The sequence below is a fragment of the Syngnathoides biaculeatus genome, chromosome 14 (genome assembly GCF_019802595.1).
Source record: "Syngnathoides biaculeatus isolate LvHL_M chromosome 14, ASM1980259v1, whole genome shotgun sequence".
Lineage (NCBI taxonomy): Eukaryota > Metazoa > Chordata > Actinopteri > Syngnathiformes > Syngnathidae > Syngnathoides > Syngnathoides biaculeatus.
Window position 1 is genome coordinate 27,148,572 of NC_084653.1, and position 25,477 is coordinate 27,174,048.

The 25,477-nt window shown below is 46.5% G+C and overlaps 1 long non-coding RNA gene across 1 annotated transcript; it reads left to right on the forward strand.

The window, feature by feature from the left end:
• Positions 1-7: 7 nt before the first annotated feature.
• On the forward strand, positions 8-21,593 carry LOC133512240 (uncharacterized). Its single transcript, XR_009798142.1, has 4 exons — positions 8-1,815; positions 17,565-17,687; positions 20,229-20,284; positions 20,396-21,593. It is a non-coding gene; the product is annotated as an uncharacterized LOC133512240 (long non-coding RNA).
• Positions 21,594-25,477: the final 3,884 nt, after the last annotated feature.

Below are 25,477 nucleotides of genomic sequence, written 5' to 3' on the forward strand. Positions count from 1 at the left end.
GGTGGCAATTTGTCATTCATCATAGATGAAATTACTGCAATTGAATATCATGAGCATGTTTGATACACTTTAAATCTCGAGTTTAGTATTTAAAATGAGTGTAAAAGAAAAATCTAACCCAAAATTGTTTTTTAATTCAAATACTTTGGTTACACTATTCAGTTTTTTTTTTATTAATTTGAGTCCAGCAGGTCTTTTAATAAAGGGGAAAAGAGGAAAAAATGCTAAAACAATAAATCGAGAAAAAAAAAACATTCCATACATAACTGTGAAAAATGTGATTGCAAAAGTGCACACACCCTCTGTTTTCAGAATGAATCAAAGTCAGCACACCTGCCAGTGTTTAAAGATGGCTGACCTGTATAAAGTTCTGATGTTCAAGTGGGCTTTTTTCATTCAGGCAGAAGCCCAAAGGTTGACTGACTGACTGACTACTGTTTGGATCGGTTCGTAATTCCTTCCACCGGAGGCCCCGTAGCTCAGTGGTTAGAGCACTGGTTTGGTAAACCAGGGGTTGTGGGTTCGTACCCCACTGGGGCCTCCACTCCCTGAGAAGGGATGCGTCAGGAAGGGCATCCTGGGTGTTTAAAAAAAAAAAAAAAAAAAAAGTTGTCCCAAACGTATATGTGCGTTCATCTGATCAGATGCCGCCAACCGCCGCATTAGGTAAGGTATTAGCAACATATACGACAGATCCCAGAACGGATTGTGTTCATTCCAAGAACCAAACGGCAAAAATTCTGTTTGCCGTGCGGCGTCTCTCGTCGGCCCCACACGAGAACTTTGACGCGTGCTCGGTGATTTTTCTCCAAGTCGTGTCTCAGCAATAAAAAGCCGAGTCGTAATCCGAGCTCGCGGCGCTCTTCAGATCGCGGTGACAGCAGCTTTCACCGTCAGCTTAACACAATGGAGTCGACTTGTCGGGCTTTTTGTTCGGTTCCCACGCGAGCGAAGCGGCGGGGGAGCGCCCCAAAGCTGACATGACCGAACGTGTCGTCCGAGGGGAATTTCCTCACGCGCCGCGACCTCCGAAGTGGAACAAAATCCGTTTCCGGCACAACGCCGGTTGACTTCCCGAATCCAGACTCCCGTATATTAAATAAGGTCAACGCGGACCGGTCGACAAGCAACCACGAGGCACACATGCGCACAGGTAAGTGTTCCCAAACTGACCTCAAGTTCCGGCAACACCGTCGGTCAACCACATTTTGAAGTCTTGACTTACTTCATGAATCCGTCCAACAGCGCAACGTTGAAATCTGCCCTCGATTGCATTTGAATAAAAATAGAAAATCTAAGATAAAAAAAAAAAATATTGCAGAAGCCAGAATTGGTTCATTCTTTAGGTCATGGCAAATCAAAATTATCTCGATATATAGTGATAATTCTAGAAATGTTCAGATTATGATATTAAATTAAATCGGGCAATCTATTGAGAACGGGAACGATTACGTTTCCCCAACATCACCGCCAGAGGGCAGTCATTTCCTGAGGTTCATCTTTCCATTTTTGCTGCATACCGTCTCGAGCGCGTGCATCGACGTCATAAAATTGCGTCACTGGCCGGAAGTGGCGGTCAAACAAATCGTTCTTGGTTGGAGACGACACAAAAATGTCTTATCGCACGAGTTTTGTCCGATACCGTGAAACACTTAGGTGAAAATAAACAAAGATACGTGAAAAAATGAGAGGCACTTGGCGTAGCCATAGAGGACCCATTTTTTTAATGCCCAAGTTGATGTTTTCGCCGATAAGAAATTGGACTGTCAACCCGCTTCCGCCTGTCTCGGACAACTGGATCGACACGTGGATCCGGTGAGTAAGTTGTCGAGATTTACACGAAAGAGTTTGAAAGCGTCGAAAAGTCTGGACGCGTACAAATACAAATACGCTGTTGCTGGATCTGTTTTCAATCAAGAATAAATCCGACATAGCGATGGAGCCACTCAAGATTTTTTCACTACAAAAACCAATAATTAAATAATTGACCCCTGGTTTTACACACACTCGCATTCATTAACTATGATTGAAAAAAAAAAAATAAATAAAAAGACAGCGAGTCGTACTTGAAGCGTGTTGTGGCCATACGTTAGACTTCGGTAAACCTCTCAGTGACATTTTTTAATATGCATTGTTCTCAAATGAGTCTGTTGCACTTGTACTTCCAGGCTCTTCCAAAGTTAGAGGGAAAATGCTTGACGCCGCCGCTTTCTTTATGTATATAGATATATTTATTTATGCCGTAGACACACAGAGTGAGTGTATTTTCGGTATCAACGGAACAGAAAAGAAACATAGCCTTACAGTGTATTGATGTTAGTGAATCGCATGACCCCCCCCCCCCCACCCCCACTACATAACCAGTTTCAAAATAAAATTCATAAAATAAAACAAAATATGAGAATATAATTCAACAGACTTCAGCCCCCGTACCCGGAAACGCGTTGCGGCCACATGTTAACCTACATAAACCTCTCCGCGACTGACGGTTTATTTTGTTTGTTTGTTTTTTAATACGCATTGGACTCATTTGAGAACAATGTATATTTAAAAAAAAAAAAAGATGTCGGGGAGAGATTTTCCGAAGATTAACGTGTGGCCGCAACACGCTTCTGTGTAGGTTGGCGACGACTTTGTCTTTTTTTTTTTTTTTTTTTTTAAACGCACTGTTTTCAAATGAGCCAACTTTATTATTTTTTTTAACTTTATTATAGGCATTATAAATACTTCTTGGTAATCTGAGATTCAGAAGAATAATTCCTACCTGAAATGAAGCGATCGCTCCACAGTCGTGTGCGTATTTTGCTTGGGCACCATCCGTCATATTTTCTGGTCTTTTCAGATGGTATTCCATACAATAATCTCTTTGAATATTTGTCTGGTCTGTTGCGACAACCGACAGCACATCAAGTCTCGGGCATCGTGAATATTCTGCTCCGGTTCGCTGTCGAGCAGCTCTTTTTGACCGGCAATATGGCGCCGGGAAAATGGTGACGTCACGTGCACGAGCTTTTTATCAATAACTTCTTCAGCTTCTCATTTGTATATATTATGCAAAGAACAGAATCGGTATATGTTCCACTTTTCTACAATTTTTGTCCTTATGTTGTATATGCTCAGCTACATATTCTACTTCAAATGATAAAATTGTTTCCTGTTTATGTTAGTTGCTGTTGGCTTAACGCGTTTTAGCATTCAAAAATTTCAGCTTTATGTTATGCACGTATTCAAAGGTGGTTATATTTTTAAAAAAGACACCATTTTTTGACTTTGAAGTCCTTTTTATCCTCGAATGCCCCTCGAGCATTCACGACGTGTTCCGACAAAGTGACTTTTTAATTGTTTCTAGCCCCGAAAAGTCCAATCGATACGTTGTCCCGAGTTGGACGGAATCTGCGGTTCGGCTGCGTTACGAGCGGCGAGCGGCGCGCGTACCCGACGCCACACTCTTTCATTAGGAATCATTTCCTGTTTGGGCAACAGCGGATGAGGCGAGCGTGGACTCTCCGGGGACAAATTCCCTATAATTCCTTAATTAAATGGAATAATTTAATTACAGTAAGTTAGGCGGCATTCATCAATATAATTGTTTCTGGGGCGCAGCATTGTAATTGAGCTCGAAATGAAAACAAGTCCATTTTGAAGGTTCCTCGTGATCTTCCGGCGTTTCTCTGCGGCATTTCCCGCTTTGATGGGCGGCCGTTCGGCGACGTTTATTACAGCCATTTCATTTAACAGGCTCGGACAAGAAGACGAGCGCGGAAAGCGCCGCTCGCTGTCGGCCTTCTAATCTCGTCCTGCCTGCCGGCCTTTCATAAAAGTCCAAACGTAGCGCCGCCATCTCAAACTGTCTCGGGTTCCACCACAAAGGCGAGTCCAGTACGTTAACCCCCCGCCCCCTCCGCCCTCTAATAATGAAACATGCTTTCGCTCTAATCTGCTGCAAGAATGTTGCCCGTTTGAAGTTGACGGCGCGGTGGCGTAATTGCCCCCGCAGGTGTGCCCTCCACGCACAAACCTGCTCATTGTTCACCGTCGGCCCGGAGGAATTCTTCGGCCGGACGAACCGAGCTTTGATTCCCGCTCTTGTCGGCGCGCTCGTCTCATTTGCGCTCGCCGTTTGTTGTAATCGGATTGCGACAAAGTTACTGAAAATCTGATTTTGGTTCCACGCGTCAGATGAGCTTTCAAAGCTCTGCGTTTGGTCTTCTTAAAGGGTTCGGGTGAGGCTGGCGTTCAGAAGAACACCCGACGTCTCTGTTTTTGTCCTCTTTTAGAGTTGCCGTCGTCACGACCTACTGTCGTATCTGTGACTTTAAGTGTGCACGGCTTGAAAAGGCGGGCCCCGGCTCGGCCCGGCGAGTGGCGTGCGCATCGGCGGATGCCAGTGTAGATTTGTGTAGCGTTTGCGGGCGTTTTCTTGTGAAATACAGCGTACGACCCAATCGGCTGTCAGACCGGTGCATGTTTATACTTCTCGTCCAATCGTAATCAAAATCACGCAATCCCGGCCCTGCCGAGGTGGCTTTTCTCCGGGTGCTCAGGTTTCCTCCCGCATCCCAAAAACATGCATGCTAGGTTCATTGAAGACTAAATTGCCCGTCGGTGTGAATGGAGGCAAGTAGTTTGTTTCCATCTGCCCTGATTGGCTGGCGACCACTTCAGGGTGTGGCCCGCCTCTCTCGCCCCAATGTAGGTGGGATGGGCTCCAGCACACCCGCGACCCGAGTGAGCACGAGCATTTCTGAAAATGGATGGATGCGTGAAAAATATCCATCCATCCATTTTCTACCGCTTCTCCGGGTCAGGTCGTGGGGGAAGTCGCTTCAGGAGGGATACCCAGACTTCCCTTTCCCCAGCCACTTCTTCCCGCTCTTCCGGAGGGATCCCGAGGCGTTCCCAAGCCAGCCGAGAGGCGTCGTCTCTCCAGCGTGTCCTGGGTTGTCCCCGGGGTCTCTTTCCGGTGGGACGTCCCCGGAACACCTCCCCGGAGAGGCGTCCGGATCGGATGCCCGAGCCACTTCATCTGGCTCCTCTCAATGCGGAGGAGCAGCGGCTCGACACTGATGACCGAGCTTCTCAGCCGTTCTCTGAGGGAGACCCCGGACACCCTGCGGAGGAAACTCCTTTCGTCCGCTTGTATCCGGGATCTTGTTCTTTCGCTCGCGAAAATGTGCGTCAAAAATATGCAAAACTAAAATGCAAAAAGTATTCAGACTCGAGGGATGTTCTATATATTTAGCATTCTACAGCGGTCTAATTATTATTATTTTTTGTTGTTGTTGACAGGTTAAGCGCTGAAATGAAATGTTGCTTCCATACCTGAAATCGAAGCCGTTTTGCCCGCGGGGTTAAAAATTGTATCGGCTGAACGTTTCCCGGAATCTCGGCTCTTGTTATTCGGCCCGATTTCGCCCGTTAATTGCACGGAGATGTCCGTCCGTCTGCTCGACAGCTGCCCGAGCTCTGGAGAATGGACGGACGAATGAATTAGCGGCCTTGTTTGAATATTCTCTCCGATGCGGAATAATCAGGCAGCTATTCAGCGCGCGCAGATGCCGAAACGCAGCCGGGGGGGACGCGGGACGGGGGACGGGACTCAAACAGTCGACGTGACCCATGACGGGAGGAACGGCGATAATGCAGGTGTGCGTTTCTTTTCTCTTCTGCGCATAATAACGACACTTGTCGTTCAAGGTGATCCTCGCTTTGCATACGGCTGATTAATCTCATTGTACAGCGGCTAACATTGATCAGAGGAATGATTAGAAATGCATTAGTCAGCACACCGTTTGGAGTGCTCGCCTTTAAGTGCTGCCGCCGAGTCCACTTTCCATAGGTGTCTCTGCTTTTTTTTTGTTTTTTTAATTTTAATTTTGTTAGACAGAATTTAGCAAATGGATGCACACGCGCTGCCCAAATAGAGCATCAAACCTTTAATGCTTATAGACATAATTGAATTTAGGAGACGGCAGCGCGGTCGGACTGTGTCGAGGCGGCGGAGCTGCTAAAGTCATTAGCCGGGAAGTCGTTGTACGTACGCGAGCTGGCGAAAGAAATCACGCGGCATTACGTATATGAGAAATCGCGACTGCGTGTGCAAAATATGCGACAAAGTGTCTTCAGACTTTTTGCCCAAGGGGGTGGGGAACACCTGGCGCGTGGGCCTTAAAACAATCCGCCATACAATTCTTCAGACAAAACATAAATACCGTGATTTCCGGCCTACAGTATAAACCGCGACTTTCTTCACACGCTTTCAACGCTGCGGCTAATTTGTGGATTTCTTTCTAACGCCCGCAAAGGCAGCACTCGAGCGGAAAAGGTAAGAGTGAGACCGGTGGAATGTATGTGCCGAGGAAGTGACTTTTACCGGTACGTTTTTTTTTTTTTTTTTTTTTTACCTGCCCTGTTAGCAAGTGCTAGCATTAGTGCCGCGCTAGCGGGTTGCTGCTGTGTTATTGCCATGTGTCAGTGATTTTTACTGGTATGTTTTTTAATCGGCCCCGTTAGTGCTGTGCTAACGTGTTGCTACTGCGTAGCTGCTGCAGCTGTTTTATCATTTTTTTACCGATATGTTTCTTTTTCTTTTTTTTTTTTTTTTTTTACCAGGCCCTTTCGTGCCACTGTGTTGTTGTTATGTTAAGCTAAACTAAGGTATTAACACTTTGAAACTGTTTTTGTAAATATCTCGTGTTCCAATGTGGGCACTTGCGGCTTTTACACAGGTGCGGCTTGTGTATGTACCAAATGGTATTTCCTCTACAAATGTGGTGGGTGAGGCTTATAATCAGGTGCGATCTGTAGGCCAGAAATTCTGCTATGCCTTTTACCTCAAAGGAGAACTAAAAGGAACCTGGCTTCCATGCCATCAAAATCCTGTTATTTCAAATGTTTTATGTATATTGTAGGTCAAAATGAGTCTGCGACGGTACATTTATGAATTTTTTCTTGTACTTGGCCACTTGGTAGATGGTACTGACCCACTTATCTCAGCTGACCAGCAACACAACATTTGCGGGTTTTGGGCGATCCGGGGGATTTCTGCACCCGCACGAGGGTGTCGCTGGCACCGGGTGACGCTGGGGAAAAAAAACAAAATTCAAAGGAAGGAAGCAGCGTCTCGTTCATTGGTTCTCCGTCGTCTCACATGAGCACGCGGACGACCCGCTTGGCCGCCACAAGCCACAAAATGCGGTGATATCAGCAACCACCAATCACGGTAAAGTTGTTTTCCATATTTACCGTAATTCTCGGCCTACAGAGCGCACCTGGTTATAAAGCTCGGTACGCAACAAGAGAGTTAACGCTAGCGCCGCGCTAACGCCAGCGCCGCATAAACAGCAGGGTTGAAAGCGTGTGGGGAAAAAAATTGCGGCTTGTAGGCCGGAAATTATGGTACATTAAAAATAAAAGTCAAACCAGGCCAAACATATTAAATATTAATGACAAATACACACGTCTGAAATGCCAGCGCTAAAAGACCAATGACAATAACTTGAAAAAGGCCATTCTGGGCATTTCCAACACAAATTATTATTTTTTTTTTCCCCCCCAAGTGCTGAGCTCACACTAAGTAAGTTTTAAAAGTCGAGATAAAGTTCATAGAAACATCAGGCTAATGATGTTAACGCGTGCATGTGGCTTTTCTTTGGGTAACTCCAACTTCTTCAGATTTCCAGAAACATGCACGCTGGGTTCTTTTAAGATTCAAAATCCTCCCAACAGATAAGTGGAAACGTTCGTTCGTCTGCTCCAGGATTCCGTTAGTCCGACTTCGAAATTGTAGCGTGCCAAAGACGAGGGATTCAAATGTGTGACGTTTAAGAACGTTGAAATTTTCATTAAAAACATCGTCGGGACATACTTGAAAGGTTTTTAGGATGGCGACTGTTTGAACGCGGAACGGATTATTTCTATTTCCAATTCTTGATTCGGGATGCGTGCTCGCCGTTTAATCTTGCGCGGTTTACACGCCTTTCTTCACGAGCGCGCCGATTTGTACTAATTGAAAATGAGCTTAAGTTCTTTCATTTTGAAAGCCAAGGACACGATGACACCGGGCGCCAAGAACCGCCAACTCCGACATCGTCGCAACTTGCGGGAAAATGAAGACTTCGAGTTTACGACGAAAAGCAGAGAATTCTCAGCGGACTGCGGCGGCGGGCGTAAATGGAATTTTAAGAGCCGGCTAATTTGAATCGTTCGTAAATCAATCGGTGCCGGTAAGCGTTTGATTGGCTTGCAAAAAGGGACAAAAGGTTTTACAAGTGAAAGGCAGCGCGCGGACTCCCGACTGCAGAGGTGTGCGGCGCGCAAGGGGCCCGGCAAGACAACGCTCGCCACATGTTCAGCGCTCCCCCGTTAAAAAGCCGGGGGAAATTAATGAGCTTCCATTGGCGCCCTGGCAACAAAGGGATCTATAAAGCCTCCTTAATGTTCTCGCTGGAAACTTTACTCTTCAGTAGTTCCCAATCAACCGGTAGCAGCAGATTTGCTTTTATTTCCCCTGTAACCCAAAAAACGCTGCCCGCTGCGACTTTTACACGAGTCTTAGCCCAGATTGAAATTGTTTGCAGCTCATTCTTAATTAAAGATACGTCAATAGTTAGCCGTGTTGGCTTGTCAAAATCTGATATGGTGGATGAAAAAAAAAAAAAAAACGTTTTCCACATACCGTGTAGTGTTAAAAAAACAAAAACAAAAAACAATCCCTAACATATGAGCAAATTTGGCTTATTCGTTGCTCATTCACACCCACTAAAAGCGCCATAAACCATCTAATGTCGAACAAACGCGACATCGATTTCGCTATTTCACCCGCTTGTACACAATTAAGAGCGCCGTGCAAAACAAAAGAGTGCAGGGGTTTGCAGAAAGGTATTAATTGGAGCTTTATTTATGCAGATGCGCTGCGCATTTGCATAAAACAACATTCCACAGATGGCTTTATGGCGGCGGTAAAACATCTGCGCCGTCGCGGCGCAATGGCGGACGTGTCGCAGAGGCCGCCACCGCTCGCGTGGGCCGAGTGCCTATTTGTGGACAAACAATAACTTATTTTACAAGATCGAGTAAAGAACCCAAAGCCCGGAACCAGAATCTAGATCCGAGGTGCGAAACTCAAGGCCCGGGGGCCAGATCCGGGCCGCCACATGATTTTGGGTGCCCCCTGAAGGCAACTCGTGTTATTCAATTATCCGATTTTTTTTTTTTTCTTAAAATCTTCAAGTTGTCAGAGATGCTGTCATTCATGACAAGACATGACAATAAAGGCTTTTGATTGATTGATTTTGACGAAAGGCAACAAATATTCATTCTTTTCCTTTAAACTTTGGTCCTGTTGGTGAATGGTCAAGCGACAAGCAAGCCGAATATTAATAATGAGGAAAAAACTGTGAAAAAGATGACTTTTTGGGGGAAGCTTAACAATCAGCAGCACTCGGTCCTCCTTGTCAAGCGGCGCTGAACGGGGGAACGCGATGCCCAACACCAGCCAAAGAAGTCTGAAATCGATTTCACGGGATTTAGGATTTGACTCGATAGGCCAACAGGAGCTCGAAACTTGCTGGAATAAAAGCGGTCGCAACGCTAATCACGGCCCGACGGAAACATCCGCATGACTACAGACGACTCGGCTTTGTGACATTGAAACACTTCAGTCTGTGTTTTCTCTGTCTGAGTCTGAGTCTGCGTACTCCGGTAAGATCTGGCGAATATTCCTTACCTCTTCTTTCCTTTTTATTCCAACACTGTGCTGCATTTCGAATCCAGTCAAAGAAAAAGCTAAACGGACTGGCAGAGAAGTTCATCCTTGATGTAGTCTGAAATGAGGCGTGGCACTCGCCACTGATGACACAAGTGCGTCCATTCGTGCAAATTTTTCAGCTTTTAATTTGAACATTTGAGGTTGCGTTGCGGCGTGTGCGCCTCCCAGCCCAGAGGTCAAGGTTCACGTGTTCTCCATTATTCTGTATTCCAGTTCCGGCTTGCATCTTGTCTTAATTGGAAATCCTAATTTGCTTGTTGATATCTGTCTGTGTGTTGCCTGTGATTGGCTAGCGAGCAGCCCAGGGTGTGCCCCGTCTCTTGTGATAGGCTCCAGGTCACCCGTGACCCCAACCAGGACGAGCGGGAGAAATAATTTCTGGGTGGAATTTCACCCTCCCTCCATTTTCCACCACTTTTCCGTGTCGGGTCGCAGGGGAAGTAGCTTCAACGGGGATACCCGGACTTCCCTTTCCCCGGCCACTTCTTCCAGCTCTTCCAGAGGGATCCCGAGGCGTTCCCAAGCCAGCCGAGAGACTTGGTCTCTGCGGCGTGTCCTGGGTCGTCCTCGGTGGGACGTGCCCGGAACACCTCACCGGGGAGGCGTCCGGATCGGATGCCCCAGCCACCTCATCTGGCTCCTCTCAATGCGGAGGAATACCGATCCGTCCCGGACTGAGCTTCTCACCCTATCTCTAAGGGAGAGCCCGGACACCCTGCGGGGGAAATTCATTTCGGCCGCTCGTATCCGGGATCTTGTTCTTTCGGTCACTACCCACAGCTCGTGCCCATAAGTGAGGGGAGGAAAGTAGATCGACCGGTAAATTGAGAGCTTCGCCTTTCAGGACTTCTGCTGTATTCGTACTGTTTGCTCTTGCCGATCGCGATCCACCTCCAATCTGACCCGAAGGCGCATTGCTCGCCGGCCACCCGAAAACATTAAAAAGAAAAAGAAAAACTCAGCCAACAACTGATCTAACCTGCTGGATTCCACACTTAGCAGTTAGCAGAGATTTTTCAGTCTTCAAAAGCGGCATTAGTTGAAAGACTCAAACATTTACCGCCGGTGCTTTGAGGGCTCTGAAGTGGAGAATAAATACAAACGTCGTCTTATCGGAGCACTAAGAAGAGAGCGTTTTTGTTCCAAGCCGGGCCAAGTCTTTGTCTGCGTGTGCCAAGCGTGTTGAAAATATCCCACTTTGGTTGTCTTTAATCCGCACACTCTTGCGCCGGCGCTGCGTGGCTGCAAGGTCACTTCACGTATTGATAAATCACCCAGCTGTGATTCCCTCCTGACAGCTCAAACTAACATCAAGCCGGATGGTGGGCGGGAGAACAAAAGACCATCAAGCGGCCCTTTTTTCCTGACACTTTTATTCAATCACGGCCAGATTGCTTACGACAGCACCAGCAGCTGTTTCGTCTTCATCTTTCCCCATTTGATAAAGCGTGTCAAGTCATATTTCTGCGAGTACTTCACCTCACCCCATACTGCGCCGCTCAGCAGCCAGTCGAGCCGTCGGGCACAGGCGCATTCCACATGAGGGGATCGTCAAATGGGTCAGGGAGTAATGGCACCCCTCTGAAGGTCGCCGGCCGTGGAGGAGCGCGGAGCGAGGGGAGAGGAGAGAGGAGGGGGGCGGCGCGCTAGGTGCGCGGCTCCGGCGGGGGTTGACGACAAAGCAACAAGCTGAAGGTCAAAGATAAGAACAGTCGCAGAGATATCTAAGATAGCCGCTCGGAATTAAACAATGAGGCAAAGGCGACGCGACGTCGATTGTGCGATTGTGTTGTTTTTAAGAGGCGGGATGGGTTTATTTCGGGATGCGGGAGCTCTTCTGTTGACCTCGCTCGCTCGCTCGCGCCCGCCGGGATGGAGGTCGGCCATAGGACAAGAGGAGCGTCGAGCGCGTCCACTCTTTGTTCGCCGACAAACCGTCAACAACAGAAACGAGAATTCCACTTCGCAGCTGCCTCGGAACCTTTTTGGACGGCGCGGCGGCGGCCCGTTTGCGGGCCGCGCTTTTCCTGTGCGACCCGACAACAATCGCAGGTGCCGGAGGTCATTGTGAGGACGAGGATGACGGCCGTGTTGGGAAAACATGACTCAAATTGTTCAAACAATATCTGTTTTTACTTCATAAAATTCTCAAGCCTCGCGCATCTGTGTGCACTTTGCACCTTCTGTCAATAATCACTGTTTTTTTTAAATGTATTCATTTTTTGGTGGTGTTTTTCTTTTGCTCTTTTCTTCCCGCGTTTGCACATTTTGTGTCGCAACGAGAGACAAAGTTAGTTAGTTGGTATACTTAATTTTTCCTTCAATAAAAGCCTTTCATGTCAGAGAAATGCACTAGAAGGGATCTTTAGTTAAGTTAAGAAAAAATTGCGCTTCGTAGAACATTACATTCTTCAGGACATTTTTTGGATCCCTTTTTCATGGAGAAAATCTATATCAATGAATCAAAAAAAAATCAATCTATATACGTAACTGATGAAGAATATAATTCTACAATTGCATGCTTTCGACAAGTTTGGTGAAGATGCTTTTTGCTTCCGAATGGGGAAAACAAGGAAAATGCAAGAGTCCCCACCTGTCCTTTATCCCCATCAAACCGTAGTGCAGCTCCTTTCAGCAACTGCACCGCAAAAAAAAAAAAGTTTGAGCCGAAACGAACGGTGACTAATTCCGCCGAGATTCATTTGTCAGGTGGAATGTCGGCGAAAGCTCGCACGGAGGAGGAAAAAGACGGGACGGCTCACTCGGCTCCGACTCGGCCCGGCTCCCGGGAGGGCGGTTAGCGAGCGTCCATTGACGGTGGCACAGTTGCCGCGGACATATGTTTCCCCACCAAAGGGGGGGGGGGGGGGGGGGGCAACATCAACCGGCCGCACCTTGAACAGGTGAGCAGATGAACGGCGTGTTTGCGCCTTTGATTGGCCGCCCTCCATTCCTCATCCCTTTTTTTTTTTTTTTTGCGTGGCTTGACAAATAAGTTGCTCGACAGCTTGGTGGCCTCAAAACTTTTAGAATGCAGTATGTGACAAAACCTGGCAGGGCTCTCACTTTTTCTTGGAATGGACGAGCGAATGCGTCTTTGATATTTTAGTTCAAGAAGCATACATTTTGCAACCGTGGCAGGGGGCGGGGAGGGAGATGCAGACGGAAAGAAATTGACTCCTGAGGCCCATCTAAACCTCTGAAACTTGGGAGTGGCATTTCATTTTGGGATCTTTGTATTGTAGATTTTAGTTTTAGTCTGGATGCGGCCTTCAACGGGCTAGTCTTGATTCTACCGGGTTTGGTGGAGAAGACTCGCAATTGCCGGGTGGTGTGGTGTATGTCGGATTCCTTGGATATAAAGTTATCTCATATTTGCTCCCTCGGTTGTTTTTAATGCTCCATTGCTTATGTGATGCGGCGCCATCGAGAGGCCCATCGGGTGCCGTGGAAACACCAGACAGTGAAGACAACCTCAAGACTGACGATCTCGAGAGGGTGGTGAAGACATCGCAAAGACGCACATGGACAATTTTTGTCACGGCTGCTTTGTTTGTCACACTAACCCTTTGTTGTGATGCGGACCGCGCGAAGGAATACAAAAGTGGAGATGTGATCAGAACGGGTTGGAGATTGTGAAAGAGACTCATCCCGCGTTCTCCTCGCGAGCCAGAAGTTCCTCTTGTCTTCCTTCCTTGAGAAAGTGTGCTGGTCGTCTCAAATTGATAAGAGCAGTCAGAATGTTTTTCTTCTCGTCGCGTGTGAGGTCTCACGTTTTATAACTTGGTAAAGCTGGTAAAAACGTGTATGTTTATACCCTGCTTTATTATTTCTGGTTGCAAAATATGTTAGCCTTATACTGGATGAGCGAACTCCCCATGGAAGTCACTCACTTTGTGCCGTCTCATCCAAGATGGCTGGCAACACCAGCGTGTACGACGCCCGCTACTTGACGTAGCTGCTAGTTAATGGTAACTGGCTAGCTTTCATCAAATCTCCCCAACAATGTCTTGGATTAATCTTGCACGGCCGCAGTCTTTCGTGAACATCTGTGCAGCCCCGGCGTTGAACGCTTTGTTCCGCGGCGATCATCATTTCAGGGTAGAGAACAGCTCCGGGATCGGGAGCTGTCGGCATTGCAACTCTTGTCAGTATAACATACGTACGTTTGACCGCTTTTTCGTTGTAACGTGAAAATGACGGTTCAGGGTTCATTTTTTTCCCGATGCAGACTTGCAAGTGACTCGGAAATGCCACTCATCGGACGGGGAGGGACGTCTCTGAATGTTTGGAACTTTTGTCCTAGTCTGTCGTCGCGTTGAGCACATCAAAGCTACGCCAAGTTGCACCGTAGCGGGCCTCGGACGACGTCGTGTTCTTCTTTGGAATCCAAACTACTTGAGGGTGAATGAAGAGCACGTCATCCGGTTGCAGGGAGACGCCGAACGGCATTTTTCATCAGTTGCAGTCAGCGCCGAATCCCACGGACTTCTTCAGGATCATTTAATTGGCAAATCACGAGTGCGGCATGTCTAAACCTGTGCGACTTTCCTTTTCCTTCACGTCACGTCTGCTCACTGTCTGATTGTGTCCCCCGTGAAGCAGAAGGGAGGCCGCAACAAACCTACAAAGTGTGACGTGAAATTTTGGCCTGGGTCGGAAGCGGCAGTTTTGCCACACGTGAACCGGTTGACATTGGTCACACATTGAGAGACTTGGACTAGGACAATAATTCACAGGGAGAGGCATTAAGGAACCCTAACAGCACATCCGGCATGCTGAACAAAGACTTTTCGCCCGCCACTCCTCCTCGCAAATGACCAAAATGTGAAGGAAAAAGATTACATTTATTCATAGCTGCCTTTCATCAGGCAGCTTATAACCTAAACTTGGAATGTAACGCCAAATTATATGCATATTGAGCTGACCTCTTTCACCCTTTTTTTTTTTTTTTTTTTTTTTCCTCTTAAAGCTATGGAGGACGTGTGATATGCAAAAAGCCTGCTGATCCGTCTGCTCGTCATTTAGACCATTTCAGCACTTTTGAGTTTCCGAGCTGTCCAAGGGTGATCGCGTTGGTCAGTAATAGATAAAGAAGGGCCTCCTCCATTAGCACGGAGGTCAAACGCAATGTCAAGAAAAAGAAAAACCAAAAGGAAACCTCGCTGACATTGCACCAAGTCAAACAATATGCCTTAAATAATGGATGTGTAGCACTTGCAACCTTTTCCATCTTCACGAGTAACCCGTTACATGTCATAAACGGGGAAGCTTTAGCCAAGCGCTCCGAGTTGCGCCGCCATTGCCGAGAGGCGAGCGCCTGCCCCGAAGCAGATGGAACGTTTTCCGTGCGCGTTACGTTTGCGGAACTCTTGCTGCACACAAAGCTGCAGTAAGAGACGTTATTCGCAGTTTTATGTCATTCAGAAAATAATCATTGTCCGCCTGTAGGAACATTGACTTTGACGTTCCCTTTTTTTATGTGCTTTGGGGCCTTTTAGCGCGTCGCTCGTACTCAACTTGGGTCCTCGAGACCTCATCCGAAGTCCTGAACACCACGGGAATATGAATACTGTACAGGGTGTGCTCAAATCCTTCAAAATGATTTTTAAAAGTGCTTCCAAAATTCTCCTTAAAATGCCACAGACACAATGCTGCTGTATTTTGGCCATAGTTTGGGAAACATGTCTTACACTGTTGACAATATTTAGTGGATGAGCAGTCTTACGTTTGATTGAAGTGGCTTTCAAAAAAAATCCACTGTGTGTCTGAATCCTAGACAGTGATTTTCAACTAGGTAAATTGTATTATGTATTTGTATGAAAAGTGCTATGCATCTCCCTAGGAAATATTAATAAGTTGTTAGTAGTTGAAGTAATGAAGTGACGTGTATATTACACCGTTGTCTGTAGAGTTGACAATATTGTTGTCCGCATGTAGAAATGTCAAGAAATGCAACTATGCATCATTTTCTCTGTTTTTTTTTTTAATAATTTGCTGTGATGACATTTTATGGATCAACACTGACAAATGCTCCTACTAGAATTACCATTCGATAAAGACAGTTTCATACGATCGTGAACACTGCTGATTTTAGGAGCGCTGCAAAACTCGTACGAGCGCCGCACACAAGTTGGAAGGGTACCGCTCGGCCCGCGACATGAAAAAAGTCCCGGCGGCTCTGTCAATCTTGACGGTTACAGTACGTACAGTATTTGGCTTGGCGGCGTCACGGCAGAAGCAAACGCAAGAGTTCGCCGGACTCCAACTGAAGCCGCTTGAGCACCGAGAACTGGCTGCGATTGTTTGCCGCTGATTGTAATGTCAAATTGATCCCAGGTTGAAGAAAACTCCAGCAAATGTCACATTATGCCCGGCGTAACCCGAATTTAACCTCCGCTTTAATTATTTCCAAGGGAAGCCGCATTGATCTGGTACCTCGGCCCAACAATTACTGGAAACTATGCGAGAGATAAAAACGCATTATGTGCCTCCCCCTTTGTGAGAGACGGCGCAAAGTCACGGGAGTATTCATTAAAGGCTTTTTTCTTGTGTCCCGTTTGAAACCGAGGGCTTTGGCTGTGGGGGCATCGCTATGGGAGAGATATAATGATCCTCCAATTAAACACCCAATTGTCAGACCTGTTTATTAGTCCTAATTCGTCCCCTCATTGTGCCGAGCATATCAAATACCACTGGAAGGGGGGGAGTCAACAATTTGCCCAGCGTAATTGCAGATGTTTTTAACAGTTTTGCGACAATGGCGAGCGCCAGCTATTCACGTCGTTCGGTGCCGTCAAGAACAATGTGGCGCGGTTGGGAAGGTGGCCATTACGGTCTGCGGTCGCACCGATTACCCCGAGGCAAATGATAGGTTTTCATTAGCAAGAGTGCGTCCCGCGTTATTCATTCCAAAGCGAGACGAGACCCCTTCTCCCTCCGTGTTTGGCAGCTTATCGCGCAACCGCAGACGTTACCGGCGCTTTTCATTAAGAACAAAAGCGAGGGCGAAAAACTGCTCCGTGCAGGTTTTTCTGTTACAGAGGTGAAGACCAGTGAGCCACCACGATGCACGTATGCAGTGAAAGACCGCGTCTCAAACGTGACAGCGTCCCAAATTTCCCGAACTGGTTGCCTTGCCCGAATTCAGCTTCCACTTTTAAATGTTTATTGATGGTCAGCTGTTACTTCATGAGCGAAGACTACTACCTTTTTTCACGCACCTGCATATTGGTACAGATCTTAATCAAAGTGCGCAGCTAAGTCCATGTTTAAATAAAAGGAAATGACTCTTATTTCTCCATCAAGATTGGCCTTTGTACCAAATCAGCAGGTGCAAACTTTTCAACGTCATGCCTTGAATGATTTTGAATGACTGCAATGTTTACGGTATTGTTCATGCGACTTTTTCTTTCTTTTTTTAAGACTCGCGCTCTGCTGTTTACACACAGCCGTGTGTACACGACGTGGTACGTGACGGAAAACTGCAAAAACGGTTCCGACGTTTTCACCACAACTAAATGGAAAAAAAAATCAAAAGTTGTTGGGTGTATTTTCTTATACGCAAAGTTACTCATGTAAAGCACAAAGAGAGAAATTTGGGTTTTTAGGTTTTAAGAAAAAAAAAAAAAAAAAACGCATCTTTGCGCTGTTATGAGTACAAGATGCTTTCAGTAACCAAAGGCTCTTTGTTTCCTTCACTCCCGGCATAGCTGCCGTAATATGTCATTAAACAAGTTATAAAAATAAGTCCGAGATGATTACAGTTTGCCAACAGAGGTCCTTTTTGTTTCAGGATGAATTCATCTCGAACAAAGATGACTTAGATCAACTTTTGAAAAACACAGAGACCGAAACCCCCTCAAATGATGACCGACGGCTGCCAGAATGACATGTATTATCAACAAAAATTAATCAGGTGCATCTTTTCATGAACTCAATTAATAATGTGCAACAACGGGGGCTTTTTTTCCCCCCTCCTTCTCTGGGAATGAAAATTAATTAGCAGGGGAAGGTCACTCGCAGATGCTGACATCACTCATCAGGCCGCTGTGGCATTTCTAATTATTTGTCTTGCAGGCTTGGCTGATCAAAAATTATGACCATACCTGTGCAACATTTCGGAGAAAAGCTTTCTTTAAAGCGCTTTTAATTAGAGCTGATATTTGATTAATGCCGCGTAGGCGCTCCGGATCGGCCCTCTTATCAGCTTTCGTGACAAGTTTGCGGCGTATTGTTGTGCGAAAGACGTCTCGCCGACGCTAACTGGCTGTTTAGTATCCAATTTCAACTCTTTAGCCGCAATTAAAAAGCTATTTAGCGGCAGGGCCGCCGTTGCTATTGATATAGATGTTGCCGCAATCCACTCGGCGCCAATACTTGAAATTACATTTAGTGCAAGCGATGATGACTAAATAGACGCGGTGGAGCTCACGAAGAGCTTTGTTTCAAACGAGCGCCACATTCTTGATCGGAACGTGTCCTCCATTTGATTTCAGCAAGTTAAGGCCTCGCTTTTCCTTGGAAGTTGCACTCCGCCATCGTCGTCGTCGTACAAATGTTTCTCCTTTCCCTTCAAGCTTCCTTTGTAATAAGTAATTAAGTTGGGCCACAATCTGTTCCGTGACGCTTGGTGAACTTTGATTTGGTTGCCTCGTATTTGGAAGGATTCGTGCGAGGGTCCAACATTTATTAACCGGACGAGCGACATCTCAAAGGAGACGTAGCCCTCCCACAAGTGAAACGAGTTCCCAGGTCTCATAATGTCTGGAGATGTGCCTGCTCCTGAAGACCCCAAGGCTCAAGGATCATTTGACCCTATTTTTTGTTCCGGATTTGAGCGGGGAGGTCCCATCTCCTGCAAGTTGAGGCTGCCCTCACCTTCCGTCCGTACTGTGAACCGCTGCGTCTGTAGCGAGTCCTGCTTCGGCTATACCCAAAAACCGGGGGCGGATCCTGGGTGGGAGCACTTTGCTTAACAAATTTAAATTCGGGAACTTGAGAAGGCATGGATTATATTTTCTTGTGTCGAGGCAGCGCTTCATCGCCAAGATGCCCAGTATTGCTTTTGCAATTAGCGCGCGCATGTTGGAGAAATATCGACAAGGACAAATAACCCCTCGACCCCTCGACCCCCGACCCCATCGCCACTTCAAGAACTTCACCGAGCAACGGCTAATCATAAAACTAGTGGTTACGAGAAGCTGACGCTCTGCAGCTCCGCGTCCACGTTAGCTTTGAAAGGATAGCGTTTCCAAGAGTGTGGCCCTGCTAGCGAACTACTTGAAATTGGCAGATGTTCACTCAGCCGGGCCTCCAAGTCATAGTTGGGGAAGTTCAGGTGTGGGTGTGTTTTTATATATATATATATATATTAGCATCGCAGTTATGTAACAGTGAGGCAGAAATCCAAAACGGTTCGTTCAAAGACACTTTGCAGAAAGAGACACATACCAAAAAGGTTCAGTCATTTCGCACGTGATGGACACTCCACCGACCCGAACTGTCGTATACATGATTTACAACTGGATCATCGGTAATTGTTTCACGCGGACCTATTGACTACTTTTACTGTTTCTACCCGCGTGTTACGTATACTTTTAATTCCTCTTTCTCATATGTTATATTCTACTTTTGTTATTAATTCGAGTGTACGCTGCTCATCCAAGTGTCTGGTCTTCGGGTCCTTGGTCTTTTGAGGTAGCGTTAGGAAAAAGAGGTCCTTCGCAGTCTTAAATTTGACTTCTTGAAGGTAACGGGGAGAGCAGGAGCCCTAAGGAAGCGCAATTTATTGCTCTTTTGTCAGCTCTAATTAATAAGAAAACACAAAGGTCAGACCAAGGCTGTAAGATTGATCCCTTCTTGATAACAGATCTGGCCACTCGCGGACCTCTTAGTCAAGCCGGCAAAGACGGGCTGTCACCGAGCGGCGTTCCGACGCGGCTTTTATCTGGCTCGCCGGCGCCGGGCCCGTCTTCCAGCCCGCTCACTACATCAATTCACATTACCTGCAAATTAGCAAACTTTCAACCCCGCAGTGCGCTTGATCCAAATAGAGTCTAAATGCCATTTCTGTTCCTATTAACCCACGGAGCGGCGTGGCAAACATTTTGGCGAGGTTGCCGGGGGAAAAAACACGAGGCTAATGGCTGCGTTGTGACAGCGCTACTCACCGTGATTTATGATTCTGTGTTTAAGTTGATTACTCCACTGCTGACTCGGAATACTATTTCAATTAGTGCACTGAAGGTCACTCCGCCAAATCCCTCCATAATCTATTCCTATTAACACTAATGCGCCGAGTATCCATATCTGTTCACCCTTGTTGATTCAAATCATCCGCGCCCCTAACGGCCGCCTCGGTTCCGCCTCAGACATATCTGGCCTCCTTGTATCTTTAACGCGTTCACGGCGCTTCCTTACGTTTATGGCTTTTGTTTTGTCCAATTTCCTTTTCCAGATCAAGTGATATTTATGCTGAATGACATTGATTCAAAGAGCCCCCCTGGGAACGAGGTAAGGAAGCAACAACCTCCCATTACCCGTCGCCGCCAGGAACCCAAAATAGCCCCGGCGCGATCAAAATTTCAGAGATGGGAATTAATTTTACATCACGTTCGTTCACAGTCTCGCTCACCCATGCAGGGGGAGGAAATGAGCTACCTGCGTTTTAATAGAATATGTTGCCGCGGTAAGTGCTGGTGGACATGATAGACTTCACTTTCACACTGAATCAAACGCCGAGGAGACGGCGCTAAGCGATGATGAACAACGCAGTTCAACTTTCAAAGGGAGTGTAAAAGGAAGTTTAGGAGCTCGGATGGGGGGCTCCGTTTCTTTGGGGATTGTAAAAACGAAACAAAAAACAAAAAAAAAAAACCACACCGTTTTTCATGATGCCCAGTCTGAATAATAGGGCCGAATGTTCGCTGAATATTTAGAATCCGGTTTTTGTCATTGCATGCCAAAATCGAGGACAATGTTTTCGAACTTACTGCGACGGGAAGTCATTTTCTGTTATGATAACAGCCCGTAAAATATAGCCTTTTGTTAGTCACGTTAAAGGCAGTTTTATTACAGCTAAGATTAGCCTTTGGAACCACGTCTTGCTATCTAGAAAAGACGATCCACTGACATTGTGTACATTTCTTTCTAGGTTTGGACATTTGTCATTGATCCTGACAGATGTGGGGTTGTTTTTTAATCTAATAATCGGTTTAATACCCACTGATAATCTGAAATGAGATCTCATTTTACTGTCTAACTGGAAAACCCAGAACCACAAGGTGAGAGCGCTGGCCAAAGTTGGCTGTCGCTCGTGTTTTTAGTTTGCTAATGGTTTACTTTGGTCGGCGTCAGGGCCGCCGGTGCTACCAGGGCATAAAATACAGTCAACAACTCAGTGTGACAAAGTATATTGTGATGTTTTTGAGCAGTAAATAATTGATACACCATCAGCTATCAAAAAAGATTCACACCAAACAGATTTTTGTTCCTAAATGCTTCTGTTTTTATGTTTGGCATGAATTAATTTTCCCTTTATGCCTGTATACTCATGCAAACGGTTCTGTTTTCTGTGAGTTTCCCCGCTTCTTTTTAACTCACATATGTAAATATTGCGTCGCATCATGGCTGTTTTTTTTCCAATGTATAGCTTACTGCAAGATGGAGGGCTGTGCCAATGATATTTTTATTGTTGGCCAAATCTTGTATTGTGATCCACTGCCATTCCCGCTCCCTATCAAAGTCACAAAACTAGAAAAGTCTATGAAAATGTCTAAAATTGGAGTTGCTCTTATCAGCTCAAGCAGACCACGAAGCGAGGACTCCCCCCCCCCCCAAAAGAGGCTAAAAGCGCTGACATTGTCACCGCTTGATGGGACTCTATCGAAGGGGTAGGTTAAAACACTTGGTTGCTGTGACATCCATTTTTCCGAAATGATTTAACCGCGTCGGAGGGAAGAAACTTCCGAGGCCTGATTTACCTCTGATGACAGCGGCGCGGCCTCCGAAACAATGTTTCCAAGGCTGCCGGCGAATGACGAGCGGTCACGTCTGTGGAGCCGTCCCCGTTGGTTTGATTTATGGCCGCGGGATCCAATAAAAATGGCAATCAAATCAGCCCAGCCACTTTACAGGTAGAAAGCTGTCTGATTGAGTTGTCGAAGGCATGGCTGAGGCTCAGAATGATTGTGCTCGCAATCGGAGAGGGGGTCCATCTCGGCGCGCCCAACAAGGACGCCATACATCTCCCCGCGCAGCTTTCCGCACTCCGCTGTGCAATGTATCCAAAATAAGTGCACAGCTACCGCTCGCGCACCTCCTCTCGCTGAAGGTTATTTGTCGTCTGAAGGACTCCACCTGTCAGCGCGTGATGAATACCATGTACACAGACTGGAGCGCCGGTCGGGTCCAGGATTAGCCGGAAAACTCACTGATCTGTGAATAACCTAAAAAAGAGGAGCCGAAGATTAGCAATGATGCTTTTAGGGACGATCCATCAAACTCAACTACCCCAGTCAGTCAAATGAATCATCGCACTTGATTCTTTAACCTAGCCGAAGTGCGAGCGACTGCCGCGCCGCCTGCCAGGTCACCGGGATCGTTTTGACGATGTTTATTAAATCACCGCTATCAATTTTCTCTCGCTGATCATCTTTTTAGCCGCGTCGTCCTTGGGGATAAGTCAAGCGCACGATGATGTTAAAGGTTGCCATGTTCACCATATGCCCCCCCCAACCCCCCAATTGAACCTCCTTATTAACTTCCAGCCTTTTGCCGTCGCGTATAAGTACAACAGATACCTGAACTACAAAGTACAGCCTGTCAGCTGAGTCGGGCCCAACTTGGGTTGAAGGGAACCTCTGCTGTTTTTCCAAATATGGCTTCTGGACTCACCTACACGGACTCCGTAAATATCACGTCCAAGCGTCAATGCGTTGAAAGGAATACTGTATTAGGAAAAGATTATATTGAATCTGGAGGAGGTAATAACAGCATTGTTGAGACAAAAGAGTGCCAGTGGTGATGTTAATTTTCTTTTAGGGTTGCTATCCTCTTTTTTTTTTTTATTTTTTTATTTTTTTTCCACAAATAAATCGATCCAACACTGCCTGTCAGATGCCGCTGTAACATTTGGTCCATACCAGCTCCAGTTGACAATATATATTGCATATATTGTATAGGTGTAACAGAGTTAAAAGTAAATAAGTTTCGTTTGTTTATAATCACACAAAATGTGTAAATATTTGCCCGACATATTAACCCCGAGTGGAACGTTGCAATTAAGTACCGCCCCTGCACCCCGCCGTATACTTAGAAGGTACGCACCTTCCCGTAATAAGTACCGCGACCGTCTTCACCCCTCCCCTTTTCGACGATTTGCTAAGCTACACCGTGTTTGAGGGGTATTCGCACTTTGTAGTATGTATAGAGGATAATATAATTTGTTTCCCTTGTCCAGGTCCGAGCTTGATGCTACATATACTACAAAGTGTTTGTTTCGCCTCGTTCACGGCGGATATTCCCCTTTTCGACGACGTACGTTTTGGTCCTAGCTTGATGCTACATGTACTACAAAGTGCTTGTTTCGCCTCGTTCACGGCGGTTATTCCCCTTTTCGACGACGTACGTTTTGGTCCTAGCTTGATGCTACATGTACTACAAAGTGCTTGTTTCGCCTCGTTCACGGCGGATATTCCCCCTTTCGACGACGTACGTTTTGGTCCTAGCTTGATGCTACATGTACTACAAAGTGTTTGTTTGTTTTGCCTTGTTCACGGCGGATATTCCCCTTTTCGACGACGTACGTTTTGGTCCTAGCTTGATGCTACATGTACTACAAAGTGCTTGTTTCGCCTCGTTCACGGCGGATATTCCCCCTTTCGACGACGTACGTTTTGGTCCTAGCTTGATGCTACATGTACTACAAAGTGCTTGTTTCGCCTCGTTCACGGCGGTTATTCCCCTTTTCGACGACGTACGTTTTGGTCCTAGCTTGATGCTACATGTACTACAAAGTGCTTGTTTCGCCTCGTTCACGGCGGATATTCCCCCTTTCGACGACGTACGTTTTGGTCCTAGCTTGATGCTACATGTACTACAAAGTGCTTGTTTCGCCTCGTTCACGGCGGATATTCCCCCTTTCGACGACGTACGTTTTGGTCCTAGCTTGATGCTACATGTACTACAAAGTGCTTGTTTCGCCTCGTTCACGGCGGATATTCCCCCTTTCGACGACGTACGTTTTGGTCCTAGCTTGATGCTACATGTACTACAAAGTGCTTGTTTCGCCTCGTTCACGGCGGATATTCCCCCTTTCGACGACGTACGTTTTGGTCCTAGCTTGATGCTACATGTACTACAAAGTGCTTGTTTCGCCTTGTCCACGGCAGTTATGGCAAATAAATGGAGATTGCCTCCAAGACGAGTCCCGTGTCACGACATGGTCTTTAAAACTACACATGGGCCAAATGATGAAATAAAAAGTTTTGTGTGTACGTGTGTTCGCGTACATTTGAGTTGTTGTACAAATGCTTGCTACCGCTACCTTTTTAATATGTAAAATGATCGCAGCTACGGCCGCTTTGAAGCTGTGAACACAAATTTGGGCTTCAGGAGTTTCTGCATCTACGCCAGACAACTCGAGTCACGCATGTTAAATCCTTGACCAAAGTGGTAACGATAGCTCTGGATTTGGTTCCTGTGGTGGTCCACGTTCGTTGCTAGCACTTCTCAGGGATGGTTTAAATACAGAGGAATACGCACGTTGCTGTGAATGCGGCCAAGTGGCTTGACTTCGCTGACAACGCAACGACACAGCACCCAGCGAAAAGATCCCAAGTTCTTTGGATGTTGCTCTTAATTACTTTCAAGACGTGACCGCTGCCTGCCTGCTATTTCAATGGGCCAACTCGAAGCGAAACAAGAACCCTTTGTGCAGGTTGGACGTCTGCAGCCAGCAACCCACTTCAAAGATGGCCGTGGTATTTGATTCAATAAAAGCAATACCCGTCGAACAAGGTGAAAGCAGAGATGACCTCTAATATCTGAAATCTGAAAAAATCTGAACTGGTCGCCAGCCGATCGCAGGACTCATGGAAACAAACAACTGTTTACATCTTTTCTATTTACGTACCATTTTTCTCCTCTCCTCCAGTACTCCAGTTCCACTCGATGGAGCCACTTTTGTGTTTGCTGTTCTCCAGAATGACGTCGAAATTGTCTTTTCGTGCCATCAAGCCGCGGAACCGTCGATTGGTTCAACGGCATAACTCACCCGCAACCTGCTGCCAGTGGGAAAGGACTCACCAACCCGATGTATTATCGTGGAAAATCATTAATATGATCCGTGTCTTCACGTAGACGAATATCATTTATCGTTAATATGAAGCTAAAATTCTTCTCTGTTCAGTTTCTAAAAGGTCGGTGACCTCTGCCGTAGGAACTGGCCTCGTGCGTGTTGCGGTTCCTGATCCCGAGTTTGGGGAAATATTGTTCTCGGTAGCATTACACAGCCAACAATAATCACGAGAAGCATTTTCCTTGTCTTTAATCTACTGGCATCTCAGGCAAGGTTGTTTGGAGTGCACGAGGAAGCTCACGTTCAGGAGGAAAATTGGATCAAAGTACACGCAGCTGCTTAAGCACTTATTTGCCTCGGGTGAGCCGAGTCCAAATCAGCCGTCATTGTTGCGGAGCGGGGTCGAC